We start from the raw sequence: 16,125 nt of genomic DNA on the forward strand, positions 1-16,125 counted from the left end.
ATAGACCCGCGCCCGCCGCCCGCCCGCCCGCCCGCCCCGCCGCGGCCGCGGACCCGAGCCGCCCGCCCGCCCGCTAATAGGCCCCGCGTCGCCCCCGGGCCTCCGCCCTGGCCGCTGGCCCGCGCTGGGCGCGCTGAGAGCGAGGGAGGCGGCGGCGAGGCGGGCGGCGGGCGGGCCGCGGGGAGGGGAGTCCGCGCGTCACGCCGTGGGAAGCGCCGCCCGGAGACACCGCCCCGCCGCCCGCCCGGCTGACGTCACAATGCCCGCGCCGCGCCTGCGCGCCCGGCCCCGCCCCCTTCCCGCCGGTGAGACGCGCATGCGTGGGCGGGGGCGCTGTGCACGGCCGCCCCCTAACGGTGAGCAAGAGAAAAAAAAGGCCAAGGTCGGCGAGGAAGCGCGGAGCTGGGGGGGCGCTCCGCTCCCTGGACTCGCTTAGCGCCCCCCCTGCAATCAGAACATGGTTAGGCTGGTGAGCTTCATGCTGGGCGCGTCTCCCCGCAGTTATAAAAAGCAAACAAGAGCTAAGGTCTGGAAACAGGCCAAGTGCCCATCAGTAGGTGAGTGGATAAAGAAGCTGTGCGACATTCACACCATGGAATACTAGGCAGCTGTAAAAAAGAAGAATCTGGTGCCCTTTGGGGCAGTATGAATGGACCTGGAGAATATTATGCTAAGTGAAATAAGCCAGGCAGAGAAAGACAAACATCACATGATCTCACTTATACGTGGAATCTAAAGAACTTAATAAACTGATGAACAGAATAGATTCAATGACATGGAAGCATAGATGAGACTGAAGAATGTCAGAGGGATGGAGGAGGGCGGGTGGGTGGAGGGGGAGAGAGTAACCAAAGAATTTATGTGCATATCTGCACAACCCACGGCACGGACAACGGTGGGGAGAGGGACTGGGGAGGCAGATGGGACAGGGTGGAACGGGTCATTGGGGAGAAAATATCTGTAATATTTTAAACAAAAATAAAATTAAAAAAAAAAAAAAGGAAACAAAGGGAGGCTGCTTGGGGCTGAGGGACAGAACGTTCGGCCCCTGGAGGTTGCTTGTGGTCCCAGCCGTTCCAGTTCAGTGTCCACTTATACGGAGTTTTAATAATTATAATCATTCAAAGATATCTCATCTTTGAATAATTATGATGTTAATTAAAGCCCCTGATGTGAAAAGTTAAAATATTGAAACTTCCAAAGCATCTGGTGTTCTGGGTCTTTTGGGAGGGCTCTGACAGTGAGTTTTTTGCGTTCCTACTGAAGCATGGAGGTTTCTGTCAAAGGTTTGCATGGTGAGAAGGTAGAGACCTTCCTTCTGGTTTCAGACAAAGTATTTCATGTCATTACTTCTGCCCACCCATGAGGAAGTCTGGGAATTTGGTGCAGTTGGGACAAAAGAGTTTCCCTGATGAAATGGAAACCAGGGCTCAAGTCCTTTGAGAAAGCAAGAGTCGGAAGCAACAGGGTGAAAATGGATTTAAATGTAAAAATCCTTTGCCCCCAGATAGGTTGGCAATAATAATTTTTTAAAAGTCATTTTAAAATTCTCTACCCTGAAGTGAATTGACATTCAAAATCATTTTCTTAAAGTCTTCATTTTACTCATCTATAATCCAAAGATTATAAATCGTGGAGGACATTTCCAGTATCATCATCATGACTACAATCTGGCATTATCGTTTTTCTTTAAATATCTACTGTATAAAAAAATTGACCTCTCTCATGCTCAGTCATCCTGTATTTCCTATCCATTGTGTTTCAGGCCAAGACCATTTAAAATAAATATTTCAGAGTTTTTAGCATTGGACTAGTTGTTATTATTATTAAAGTAATATTTTTCACAGTATTTGCATAAACCTTTAGTTTCCCTTATTTTTCAGCATTATATTTTGCCACATGTGTCAGTGACATTGAAAAGTTCCCTTCCCTTTTCGTGTGAACTATTTTTACCTTTCAGTCAGTGCGCAGTGGATGCTGTCTTTAAGGACTGCAGAGCACATGCTGCTGCATTATTTATTTTCTTTTCAAGGTACCCTTCCCAAAAAGCAAAATGAACACTTCTTTATGCAGTATTTAGGAAGACAATTTAAAGGTTAGAGCCTTCAAGGGAAAATTCGCCCCAGTCAATATAACAATGTGGAAACAGCTTTGGAGATGAGCTCAATTTACTCTGAGGCCTGTAAAGATTTTCACGGGTGGATAATTGGCTGTCCTGTTTATCAGAATTATGCTGAAAGACCAGATGGGCTGTGGTGATGTGAGGTGTGTGTGTGTGTCTTCCCTGGCTACTCATTTCTTTTTCAATCCTCACCTGAGGATATTTTTTCCATTGCTTTTTCAGCGAGAGTGGAAGGGAGAGAGAGAGAAAGACATCCACGTGACACATTAATTGGTTACCTTCCCACACGTGCCTCGACGGGGGCCGGGGATGGAGCCTGCAAATGAGGCACGTGCCCTTGGGTGGAATCGAACCCGGGACCCTTCAGTCCTCGGGCTGATGCTCTAACCACTGAGCAAAACCAGCTAGGGCACTACTCATTTCTTTGTTTGTAAATGCCACTGAGGCCATGGGGCATTTTTAACAAGCCACTTAAGTGCCAAAAACAATGACAAACAAAATAACCACAAAACTTAACTGAGCAAGGTAGGAAGCCTGTTGTAATTAGACAGAATGAAAGGTCAAAGAGAACACAAAGAAAAGCTAACAAGACTTGAGGCTTAGTGTCTACCTATCAAGGTTAACTAGTTCCAAGTTACAGAGCAGGCCGGTGAACCAGTCAAGCCTCCTGACTTAACCCTGAACTCAGCCCAACTTCCTGGCATCTCTGGGAAGGCATCCTGCTAATTATAATTTGAGAAACTAACAGACAGGACTAATTATAAATCGGTGTGAAAGTGGTTTCCTAGTGGCACAAAGGGTTATGAGAGCAGGGGGGAGGAAGTGGCCGAGGCAGACAGGGAAATGCATTAACCTTTGATCAACAGGACCCAGGGCATTTGCCTACAATTGTCCCTACTGATGTCAGAGCAGCTAAATAAATAAATTAATAGTAACGTCTTTTTTTCTTTTCAGGTTAACCTGGTAAGAAAAGCCCAGGGAGCCCTGGCCAGTGTGGCTCAGTGGCAGAGCACCCGCCCTCCCACGGAAGGGAGGTTTGAGTCTCAGTCCAGGGCAAGTAAATGGGTTGCAGGTTTGATCCCCCCCGGGCCGTGGCTCCTGCAGGAGGCAACAGGTGGATGTCTCTCTCACAACACATAGATGTTTCTCATCTCCCCTCTCCCTCCCTTCCACTTTCTCTAAAAATTAGTAGCTTAGGTGGTTACAACATCATTCCCAATATGCCAAGCTTGCAGGTCTGATCCCCGGCCAGGGCACATACAAGAATCAACCACTGAGCGCATAGCTAAGTGGAGCGACAAATTGATGTTTCTCTCTCTTTCTCTCTTCCTTCCTCTCTCTACTAAAAATCAGTCAATCAATTTTTATAAATAAATAAAAATCAATGGAAAAAATATCCTCTGGGGAGGACTGACAAGAAAAGAAAAGCACAGGAAGGCAGTTTCCAGGCTCAGCAACTTCTCAGCTCCCGAGACCTGGTTCTATAAAATGAGGATCAGGGCCCCCATCCTACAGTTTCTGTGAGAAATGAGCGAGGCCAGACCTGCAGCAGCCGGCACAGGCCTGGGTGGCTAGAGGGCACCCAGGAAGTTGCTATTTTCCTACGCAGAGCCCTGGAGTCCTTAGAATGCAGGTTCAGTGGATCCATTAATAATCATTATTAATAATGTTTCACTATGGGCCACAAGCAACCCAAAGAAGGAGACAGCTTGCCCGGCCGGCGTGGCTCAGCGGTTGAGCATCGACCTAGGATCCAGGTGACCGGGATTTGATTCCCAGTCAGGGCACATGCCCGGGTTGCAGGCTCGATCCCCAGTCGGGGGCGTGCAAGGAGGCAGCCGATCAGTGACTCTCTCGTCATTGATGTTTCTCTCTCTCTCTCCCTCTTCTTTCCTCTCTCTGAAATCAATAAAGATATATTTTTTTAAAAAACGGGGACAACTTAATTATGCTGCTGGAAGAGAGTATAGACACACTGATCCACAATGCTGGTCAGAAATAATTTCTATTCCTCTGCTCATTCCCGTGGAGACTTGGGAGGGTGGGATGGATTTAGACATGTGGGCTCAGTTACCGTGTTGAGAAAATGCACGTTTTCAGTCCCCCACTGAAGGGTTCTTTCCAGGCACCTGACACATTATTTTAACAGATCAAGGTCAGTGGGAGTCACTGACACGTTTACTAGTATGGAGTTGTTCTTAAGTGAAAAAAGTAAGGGGGCAAAAAGTATGCACTGAATGCCACTGCTTAGCCGCCCACTCCCATGGGGCCTTCTGCAAGGGGCTGACCTGCATGCTGCCCCATCTCCTTCCTATGAGGACACCCACTAGTCGTTGGCGTCAGGGCCCACCCTACTCCAGCATGACCTCGTCGGAACTAATATCTCCAAAGACCCTGTTTCCCAACAAAGTCACGTTCTGAGGTTTCCAGGTGGACATGACCTTTTTTGGGACACTACTCAACCCAGGACAGTGCTCATTAACTAAACCAAACAAAGAAAACAATCTCCCTGGGCGCCTCTGGAAAATGCTTGGAGACACACTCATTTTTGTAAACTAGTAAAGAAAGGGGAAGAATGAAGCATTTGTCCTACTTCACCTGCAGGGGTAGTACTTCAGGTAAGCACGGCGTTGATTAGGGTATGTTTCTCTTTGCAAGTGGGTCCAGCTAACCAGTAAAAGAGGAATGCGTGACTTAGAATATCACCATTTCGCAGCCCTTAATGAATTAATAAATCTAGGCAATGATCATTGATGACTGTCAATGAAATATAATTGGGGGGGAAAAATATATATATATATATATATACACACACACATATATATAAAATTGGGAAAAAACGGAACCTGAATCGATCAGGTCTCTAGATCTAATTACAGGAGGAACATATTGAACATTCATGATTATGCAGCCAGCAAAATCACGATTGTCACACACACACAGCTTTAAAAAAAAAAAAGAGTGAAAGGGAACCGATACATTTAAAAAGAGCCTGAGACATTTATCTGCCAAATCTAATGCCTGGACTTTGTTTTTTAAAATGTCCACTGTAGATAAAGAGGGGTGGGAATTGGTCGTTCCCTGTGCCCCTTTGCTATGTATTGCTGTTTTACACACCTCTAAAATTAGGAGTCACTTATTACCCAGCAATAGATAAAGATTTAAAGCCAGAATCCCTGCATAAGCTGGACCGTCAAGGGCTCAGACCTTTTAGCAATGAGATTTTGAGCAAAGGAACTAACTTTGATGCCGGCCAAAGGCAAGGGGATGCTAGAAAGGGTAGTGAGAAGGGGAAGCGATGCATGCCGGCCGCAGGCTTGTGACTGTGGACACGGGGACTGGAGATGGTGTCCGCCTGCATTTCCCTGCTTGTTCTATTACATTATTGTTATTTAAAACCTTTTAGATCTCTTTCCTCCGTTTCCTCAGTTGTATATGGTATATAAGGTGAGTTGGTGCCAGTTCAACTTTGGTTTGGCCCACAGGTCGCCGACATTGAGGCGGAACGGATGGAACAGGCCTTGGACTTGGAGCTGCGGCAGCCCCTGGACCTGGTTCTGCGTTTCTTTCCTGAGGACGGTGCGTGTGCTCTTGGCTGAGCGTGAGATTAGGATGGTCCCATTGTGATGGGTGGGAACGTTTACAAATATCAAATGTGTGGAAACGTGTGCGTGTGAGTGCCTTCCTGCGTTCTGCATCGTAGGCGGCCAGACGGCACGCGGTGGGTGTAGCAGGATCCGATCGTTGTCCCCTGGGGTCCCCTCCTCCCTTCCTTGGGGGTGATGGAATTTTCAGCAGGCCTATGTTGCCCAACCTGCAACGCAGCTGTATGGTCATGTGAGGAAGGGGCTGGGCTCCGAGGCTTCATGGACAGGAACATACCGGCCTGAATGCCTTACCTCCGGAATTTCACACACGAGAGAAATAAACTGATCACGTTTATACCCTTGTCACTTAGGTCTCCGGCCTGCGCACTGAGCCTAATCCTGATGAAAACAGTAGATTTCTTTGGGTTTTGCCTGCCCAGCCACAACTTCCCATTCTCTGGGGGGACTTCCTCTCCCCCGTTCCTTGTGGTTCTGGTTCTGGTGGGCCGTGAGTCACTGGGTCCCTCCCTCCTTTCCCCCCCCAACGGAATTGGCAGGTAACCAAACCATACCAACCAGAATCCCCACCCCTCTGCGAGGAAGGGAAACCTGAGCGGAGCAGCACCCTCAGGCAGGTGGGATTAAGTTATTGTGACATTAGTGTCCCCGCAAAGAAAGACCCCTGCGGGCCCCAGCGTGGCCCTGGATCCTGTCCTTTCTGAATTCTTATTACTCAACTTTTCCTTTGACTCTGAGAGCTCACCAGTGTTCTTCCTAAAAAATCTCTCTCTTTTTTTCTGTAATCCAGAGTAGCTTTCTGTCCCCATCACCATGCCCTTTGCCTTCCCATTCTTTTACCTCTGATTTCGCCAGTGTCCCCACCTGGGATGCCTGATATTCCTTAGTCGCCCTGGTTTCCATAACAGATCGCCCCATAACCTAGTAAATGCATAAATGTCGTGAAACAACAATCATTTTATTACCATCTCTGCCTTTCTGGGGGTTGAGTGCGCTCGGCCAAAGTGCGTCTCACGCGGGAGGCCTGTGTTTTTGCAGTCAGGTGGCGGCCGGGGCTGCTGTCGTCTCCAAGGCCTCCTGCGTTTTCCAGCATAGCAGCTCCTTGGTGCAGACCGGTGTCCACAACTCGGCTCGCTTCTGACGCTCACTCCCTGCAGTTACCGTCAAGCTCCACAGGTTCTAGGGCTCAGTCCCACCAGGGGACCCCCACTTCAGATGCCAGCCACAAGTCCCGGGGGCCGCTCAGGATTCTGACAGGCTGGCTGTAAACTCGGGGTATCCTACAAGCCCTGTTCAGGTTTGATAATCCTCTGGGATGACTCACTGAACTTAGGAAACCACTAGACTTATGATTACTGGCGTGTCATAAATAAACAGCCAGATGAAGAGCCCACTAGGATACAGCGGAATATTATTCAGCCTTAAGGAAGAAGGAAAGGCCACCATTTGTGACCCGTGGACTAACCTGGAGGACACAGTGTGCTGCGTGAAATAAGTTAGAGGCAGAAGGGAAAGACTACATGGTCCCGCCTAGGTGAGGAACCTCAAACAGTCGAGCTCATAGAAGCAGAGAGTGGAAAGGTGTCTTCCCGCGCTGGGGAAAGGAGCAAACGGGGAGGCACTGGTCAAAGGGTATGAAGCTGTAGAACATGAATAAGTCCTAGAGATCGACTGTACAACGTGGTGCCCAGAGTTAACAATACCGTTTAGTACACTTAAAAGTTTGTTAAGTACCCAGGTCTTGTGTTAATTGTTCTTAGAAAAAATAAGAAGCTTAGGAGACAGGAACAGACTCATAGATACAGGGAACAGACTGATGGTTGCTGGGGGGGGGGCTCAGGGGACCGAGTGGGAAAGGTGAAGGGATTGAGAAGTACAGAGGGGCAGTTACAAAATAGTCACAGGGATGGAAAGCACAGCACAGGAAATACAGTCCCTAAAATGGTAATAACTGTGCGGTGCCCGTTGGGTACTAAAAATGTCAAGGGGAACACTGTAAAGTATAGGATTGTCTAACCACTGTGCTGTACACCTGAAACTAATAAAAAGTAATATTGACTGTAAACAGTAATGGAAAAAATTAAAAATCAAATTTTTAAAAACTGGAAAAAAAGTTAAAAACACAATGAAATAGCACACACACACACACACACACACACACACACAAGTAAAGGAGGCAGGAGGAAACTTCTGGAGGAGACGAATATGTTCATGACGTAGAGTGTGATGATAATTTCACCAGCGTATACCAATTCCAAACTCATCTTGTGTACACAAAACATGGACAGCTTTTGGCCCTGGCCGGGTAGCTCAGCTGGTTAGAGCATTATCCTGATGCAACAAGGTTGTGGGTTCACCCTCTGGTCAGGGCACACACAAGAAGCAACCAAGGAATGTATAAGTAAGTGGAACAACAAACCCATGTGTCGCTCCCCTCCCTCCCTCCCTCCCTCCCTCCCTCCCTCCCTCCCTCCCTCCCTCCCTCTCTCCCTTCCTCTCTCTCTCTCTAAAATAAAAAAAAAAAAAAATTTTTAAACAAAAGAAATATGTATGGCTTTTTGTATGTCAACCATTCTTCAATACAGTGCTTTTAAAAAAAGTTGAGCCCGGCTGGTGTGGCTCAGTGGTTGAGCATCGACCTAGGATCCAGGAGATGGGAGTTCGATTCCCAGTCAGGGCACATGCCCGGGTTGCGGGCTCGATCCCCAGTCAGGGGGTGCAAGTGCAGCTGATCAATGACTCTCTCATCATTGATGTTTCTATCTCTCTCTCCTCTCTTTCTCTCTCTGAAATCAATAAAGATATATTTTAAAAAATGAGAAAAAAGAAGATGAATAGGACAGAGTCCAAGACTGGGGTGAGTGAGAATTAGAATTCGAGCTTCTGTGGAGTCTGGGCACAACGCCCTCCAACCTGGAGGTTCCTGCAGCCTCATTGTTTCAGGGTTTTCATATGAGGTTTTGTTCCACAGGCAGCATTGATTAAGCCACTGGTCACATGATTGAACTCAGTCTCCAGTCCCTGTCCCCTCCCTCGGGGTTGGGGTGCACCCCTGAAGGCTCCAGCCCCCTAACGAACGGCTGGTGCACCTGGCTCCCAGCCCCCACCCTGAAGCTATCTAGAGACCAGCTTTGACTCACCTCGGGAGCACAAACTCAGGTACTGGTTGAAAAGGTTGTCCTGTGAGTCACAAAAGACACTCCTATCACTCAGGAAATTCCAAGGGTATTAGGAGCTCATTGCCAGGAACTGGGTACAAAGACCAAGCGTATTTTTCTACCACACTTCCTCACTCCAGTCTGGCTCCTGGCCGGGCCCTCAGCTGGGCTGTCATTCGGAGCATCTGTACGGGGTCTTTTCACGTGGCCTGGATTTCCTCGGAACTTGGCGACTAGGTTCTGAGAGCCAGCTTCCAGGAGATCCCAGGCAGATCCCGGGCGGCACTTCTGCCCTAGACGTAGTCCCGCCCAGCTTCAAGGGAAGGGAACATAGAGCTCATTTCCCGCTGGGAGGAGCATCAGTATCACTCTGTAGGAAGGGCCTGTAGGATAGTTGTGGCCAGCTTGGAAAATACAATCAGCCTCTACTATGGAAACCCAAGCATGTTCCAGGCCAAAGACCATGTCCTCCTGCAGACTGGTCTGAGTCACTCCTCGCCCTCACTTCTTCCTATCTTCCAAACCAAAAATGGTTTATTTCTGTGACAGCAGTTGTGGCTTTACTCTACTGAAAGTTCCTTGAGGGCAGGGACCAGCCCTTTCAAATTTTATAACAAAAGAATGAATAAATGAAGTAGCTTAGTGTAGTGACCGAGACAGCGGGCCCTGGTGTCAAACTACGTTGGTTTCGAAGCGCCATTTGACAGAGACCGGACCTTGTGCGAGTTACTAAATGTCAATACGCCTCCATGTCCTCATCTGTGAAATGGGTGTCATAGCACTATCTCTCACCTGTGGAGTCGTTTTGAGAATTAGAAATAATACACAGAAAGCATATGCAGTGCTTGATAAGTTGTATGTGTTCAGGGGTTAGTTGGATTTTGCTCTTGTTATTAGTTGTTATTTTTAGTTATATGATAATAGCACATGGTCCCTCAATACCCATACTAATAAATGTGACGGTTATTTTTATGTGTCACCATGACTGAGCCACAGGGTGCCCAGATACTTGGTTAAACGTCATTCTGGGTGTGCCTGGGAGGGTGTTTCCGGACGAGGCCAACGTTCGAACCTGTGGACTGAGTGAAGCAGCTGGCGTGTGGGGAGCAGCGTCCAGTCCGCTGGAGGCCTGAAGAGGGTAGAGGCTGGGGTAAGGGGGCATTTGCTCTCTCCGCCTGTTTTTCAGTTGGGACGTTGGTCTCCTGCACTTGGACTGGAACTTTGACCATCAGCTGTCTTGGTTCTTTGGACCTGGGCTGGAACTACCAGGCTTCCTAGGTCTCTAGCGCGCAGATGGCAGATCATGAGGCTTCTCAGCCTCCATAGTTAGATGAGCCAATTTCTCATATAATTCTCTAAACAGATAAGTAGATATATATCGTACTGATCTGTTTCTCTGAAGAACCCTAATACAATAATCACTACTCCATTTTTATTCATAGCATTTATCAGAGTATCTGAAATTATAACATATAAACAAATACAATCCATAATGTATATTTCAGGAGAGCACAGCTTTCACTTTTACCAAAACCTAAAAGATGGTCCTCAAAAGGAGCCGTATTGGGCAAGACAGCCAACACCATCCCATGATGGGAAAGAAGCCAAACAGCAGGAACTTCCATCTGGACATTTGTGGTGGCCCCTCCCAGCAGGGGCCTCTCTGCACACGGTGTCGCCGTCCATGCAACCGGCACAGGCCAGCGTGGTCAGCCACGTGGCTACCGAGCTTTTGAATTTTACTCCAGTTTAGATTTAAAAACTGGCACTCCGTTTCACGTATTGGAAAACTTTTATGTATGGTTAGAACCACTTGGGCATGGGAATCTACCTTTTCAACAGTAAATTTTTCATAACTTAAAGACAGACCAAATATTTCTGATGAACATTCAGCGTCTGAGTCGAAACGTGGCATCGACGTAAAACACACACCGGATGTCAAAGATTCAGTGCCAAAAAAAGACTGCAAAATACCTCAATAATGCTCATGTTGATTGCATGTTGAAATGATATTTAGGGACACTGAGTTCTATAAAGCGCATGATTAGAACTGACCACATTATCCCAGACTTGTCAAGTTGTATACATTAAACATGTTCAGCTTTTTGTATGTCAATCACTCCTCCAAAAATTGATTTTTAAAAATTAGTTGCATTAGTTTCCTTTTTTCACTGCTGTACTGGGACATTCTGTATAGCTTGCAATATTATTTTTATTATTGTTTTTGCTTGCATTCTATTTCCGTTGGGCACTTCCTGGTGTGACACACCACACCCGGGAACCTTAGCAAACGGCAAGCAGCTGGCCTCGGGTGTGCAGGGGTGTGAGCTGATCCCAACACCTCTCCTGCCTGAATTCTGGGCAGGGCTCTAGCCGTCCAGACCTCAGGGGCAAAATTGGTGAATCCGCAGGACCGGGCCCAAGCCAACAGCCTGCTCTTGGGTCAGACTCAGAAACTGATGGTTCCCTAGCCGGTTTGGCTCAGTGGTTAGAGCGCTGGCCCTTGGACTGAAGGGTCCTGGGTTCAGTTCCAGCCAAGGGCGTGTATCTCAGTTGCAGGCTCGATTCCCAGCCCTGGTGGGGCACGTGCAGGAGGCAACCAGCCGATGTGTCTCTCTCACATCGGTGTTTCTCTCTCTCTCTCTCCCCCTTCCACTGTCTCTGAAAAGCAATGGAAAAAGTATCCTCAGGTAAGGATTTAAAAATACAAAAAAGAAACTGATGGTGCCTAGGCTCTCCTGCTGCTCCTTCTATCCTAAGCCCTTCCTTGTTTCACTGTCTCCAGCTTTAATAAACGTAATCTCAAAATAAAAAATATATATATATAGAGAGAAAAAGGTGCTTATTTTTGTAGGGCATCACTTATGTCTTCGAATCTTTGATTCAAAAGGTTTTATTTTACTTTTTCAGACTTTAAAGTTGGAAATACATTTGGATTCTTTAAAATGGAAAAAGAAAAACAAATAATTCCCTATTGTCTCCGTGTTACCTTCTCCCTGTTATCACATCCTTGGCCTGCCATCGGCACTGAGCTGGTCGCCCTGGGGGACGTGGCCGGGAATCCAGCCCAGGTGTGGTTTATGGCCAGTGGCCCTGCTCCTAAGCAGGCTGGTCCTCCAGCAGTCCCCATGTGGGGAGGAGGGCCCTTGTCCCTCTGCTGAGCTGGACCCCCCTCCTGGGAGGACTCCTGTCCCAGTAGCTTCCTGGGGTGTGGGGTGTGGGGTGTGGGAGGGAAAACACTTTTGAGAACTAACTTTCCTGAGAATGTCTATTTCCCCCTCCCGCTCCATCAATTCTTCGGCTGCTGCTGGTTGAAAATCATTTTTGTTGGAAACCTTGAAGGCGTGGCCGCACCCGGGTCCCTGCTGGGAAACCCGGAGCCCTTCTGCTTTCTGTTTCCTTCTGACTTGTTGTCTTCGGGAGCCTGCAGGACCTTCTCTGTTCCCGCTCTGCTGTTTCACAAGACGGGACTCAGGGCTGGGTGTCTTCCTTGCCTGGGTTGCCACTTGCCCGCTGGAAACTCCTGTTCTTCAGGACTGGAAGCTCCCTCCTTTGCCTTTTCTTTGTTCTTTCTTTTCTATCTTAAGATATTATTAGGATGGTTGTGCCTCCTGGGCTGGTTCCCTCGCATTCTTAGGGTTTCCCATTTTTCTCTCTCTCCATGACTCTCAGGCCTTCTGAGAGATTTCCTCAGTTTGACGTTTCAGCCTTTCAGTTGGGGTTTTCCCGCTAGCTTGCTTTTAATTCCCGATTCTTCTTCTTTCTTAAATCATCTGAATGTTTCTTTCTTTTTTTTAAATAGCAGTGCTCCCTTCTTATTCATGGATAGATTATCAAGGAAGGTATCAACAACCTTTATTTATTTTTTAAATATGCCTTTATTGCTTTCAGAGAGAGGGAGAGGGAGAGAGAGAGAAACATCCATGATGAGAGAGTCATTGATCGGCTGCCTCCTGCACGCCCCCGACTGGGGATCGAGCCTGCAACCCGGGCATGTGCCCTGACCGGGAATCGAACCTCAATCTCCTGGGTCGATCTCCTAGGTTGATGCTCAACTGCTGGGCCACACCTGACCCGGTGAAGGTATCAACAACCTTTAAAAAACAAAGTTTCCTTCTCCCTGTCCTGTTTTTGTTTTACTCAAATTTACTTAGTTTGTGTAGTTTGATTTCTAGCTTCCATTCTGGAAGTTTTGTTTATATATCCATTAATTTGTGGTTGTCTGTTGCTGATCAGAAGTGAGAAACTAAGAGTTAATGGGACGCTCTAGGGGACTTAGGAGGCGTCCAGGAGACTCTTTCCATGTTGACACCTGTTCCTGAGTAGAGGCTCCACTGTCCACCCTGTACCCTGAAGAAAACTGCCAGCCGGAGCCATGAAGGTGGGGGGTAGAGAGGTTCAAGAGCCAGCCCAGGTTACAAAACACTCTCTGGCCTTCGCTCTCTAGGGAGGAAGCTGCAGGCTCCTGCAGGGGCAGGGGCAGGGGCAGGGGCAGGGGCTGGGGCAGGGGCTGGGCAGGGGCAGGGGCCTGGGCAGGGGTAGGGGCAGGGGCAGGGGCAGGGGCCTGGGCAGGGGCAGGGGCAGGGGCAGGGGCAGGGGCAGGGGCCTGGGCAGGGGCAGGGGCCTGGGCAGGGGTAGGGGTAGGGGCAGGGGCAGGGGCCTGGGCAGGGGCAGGGGCAGGGGCCTGGGCAGGGGTAGGGGCAGGGGCAGGGGCAGGGGCCTGGGCAGGGGCAGGGGCAGGGGCCTGGGCAGGGGCAGGGGCAGGGGCAGGGGCTGGGCAGGGGCCTGGGCAGGGGCAGGGGCAGGGGCAGGGGCCTGGGCAGGGGCAGGGGCAGGGGCAGGGGTAGGGGCAGGGGCAGGGGCAGGGGCAGGGGCCTGGGCAGGGGCAGGGGCAGGGGCAGGGGTAGGGGCAGGGGCAGGGGCAGGGGCAGGGGCCTGGGCAGGGGCAGGCGTCCACTTTGCCCAGTACACCAGAGGGAGCCTGACGGACTGCCTGCTGCTGCTGCTCAGCTTTCAGCCCACCCTCCTTCACCCCCACTTCCACAGGTGTCTGGTGCTGCCGGTCCCCAGCCCTTCGGTGACTCTCTGATGTGGACACGGTGATCAGCTTTCCCCGCAGCTAGTCTAGGTGGCTAAATCAGTTTCAACCACTTTGTCCCCTCATTCCAGCTTCTAGTATCTCTTGTCTTCTCTTCTGCGCTTTCTGTTCTAGGATTATGGGGCCTTTTGAAAAAATGCCTTTTCTGAAATCCTAGTGGTGCTTTGGGTTGAAGTGACGTTAGACACTTGCATGTAATTCCGTCATGTTAACCTGGAAATGAATACTATATGTTCATGTGGCTATTAAGCATCTCCCCCACTAGAACGTAGGTTTCCTGATGGCAGGGATCTGTTTCGTTCATTTCATGCTTCCAATACCCAGGATTGACCTTGAATGAGGGACCTAAGTAGGGTACATGATTGCATACATAAAAGGTACCTGAGAAATAACTATGTAGCACATTCAGAAGTACACAGGGTCTAATATTTGCTTATTTAGTTTTAATTTTAATTTTTTGGACCATCTGTTGCCATGGACAACACTACAAATAGATGCTCAAAGCCAAACTTGGAGAAGTTTTAAATTAACACAGTTTAAAAAAAAGAAGTTATTGATTTTGAGAGAGGAAGGGAAAGAGAAAGAGAAACATCAATTGGTTTTAAATTAAAAGCTAATTTCCATGTGTGGACTGTACATTAATTTATTTATTTTTAAAAATGTATTGATGCCTGGACGGGAGTGGCTCAGCCATTGAGCATCGATCTAGGATCCAGGAAATCGAGGTTCGATTCCTTGTCAGGGCACATGCCTGGGTTGTGGACTCCGTTCCCCCCAGTCAGGGGGCTTGCAGGAGGCAGCCGATCAGTGACTCTGTCATTATTGATGTTTCTCTCTCTCTCTCCCTTCTTCTGAAATCAATAAGGATATATTTAAAACATAACAATAAATAAAATTTGATTTTAGAGAGAGGTTTGCTGTTTCACTTATTTACGCATTCATTGGTTGATAATTTTGTTATTTTATAATAATAACCCAATCTCTTATATGGTGGACTTCCACTTTACCAATCTAGAGAAATAATGATCTGAATGTGGCTGCACCACATGTTGGCTCAAAAACTCATGTCCTGACCAAATACAGTCCGTACTCAAAGCAGTTGGTAATCCAGCCTGCGGCCACCTCTAGAATCTAGACCTGGAGCAACGTACATGCCTGGCTCCCTCCCAGTCACATCTGAGGATGGCCCTCGGCCGGCTTCTAACATCCAGGACTTTGTTCTCTGTGGAAAACTCTTTTCTTCTTACTCTATCAAGACCCACCAGAAATCCTACCCAGACCCTTACTTTAACTCTCATCTCTCTGAGGAAAGCCCTTTTATTATTGCGAATACAGTTTTTTCACCTCCTGATAAGCACTATATTTGTACCCCACTTAGGGCACTGAGCACAGTGGGCCTGGTATCCTGGCAACTACGCCCCTTTCTGGTTCCTTGACTGTCCCGCCATAATGCACAAGCAGCGCTCAAACGTTTGCGCACTTGAGTTAAATGATGGACCTGAGGCCCCACCCTTTTATTTACTCCTGTCCTAAGGACATAAGGGTAATTATACTTAGTAGCCGAGGTTCGCCCCATAGACTTACTGGAAATTTTTATCGGCAAAGGGGACACTGTTGCTCTTGAAATGTCAACTCCTTTTCAGGGAAGATCTTCATGAACGGAGCAAAAAAGGAGATGTCCTTTGCCCTGGGAACATGTCCATTGTGAAATAACGGCAAGACAAAAATGCTTTAAAAAAAAGTGTGGAGAAAAGATCTGATTGCAAAAAACTGTTACAATACTGAGCTACAGACTGAGTTACAGGAAAGGGAGGCCTACAAGATGGAAATCACCTGACAGCAACTCTCCCGTCTGGTAACAGAGGAAAGGTTAATTGAAGGTACCTGTGCACAATGGGATGAACACAAAGCAGCCAGTAAAAATGTCCTAATAACGATTCCGGGTCCGACTTGTTTTAAAACAGTTCGTTATGTATCTAAAATAATAACTGAGAAGCAATCTACCAAAATATGGGGACTAGAATGGTCTGCTCACGGAGCATTATCTCCAGGGCTTGGTACAAAGTGACAAGAGAAAAAAACAAACAAAAAAAAACCCAAAAAAACCCTCTGAGATGTTCTGAATTAAATTACAGGAGGGGA

Source organism: Miniopterus schreibersii (assembly GCF_964146895.1).
Source record: "Miniopterus schreibersii genome assembly, chromosome: 4".
Lineage (NCBI taxonomy): Eukaryota > Metazoa > Chordata > Mammalia > Chiroptera > Miniopteridae > Miniopterus > Miniopterus schreibersii.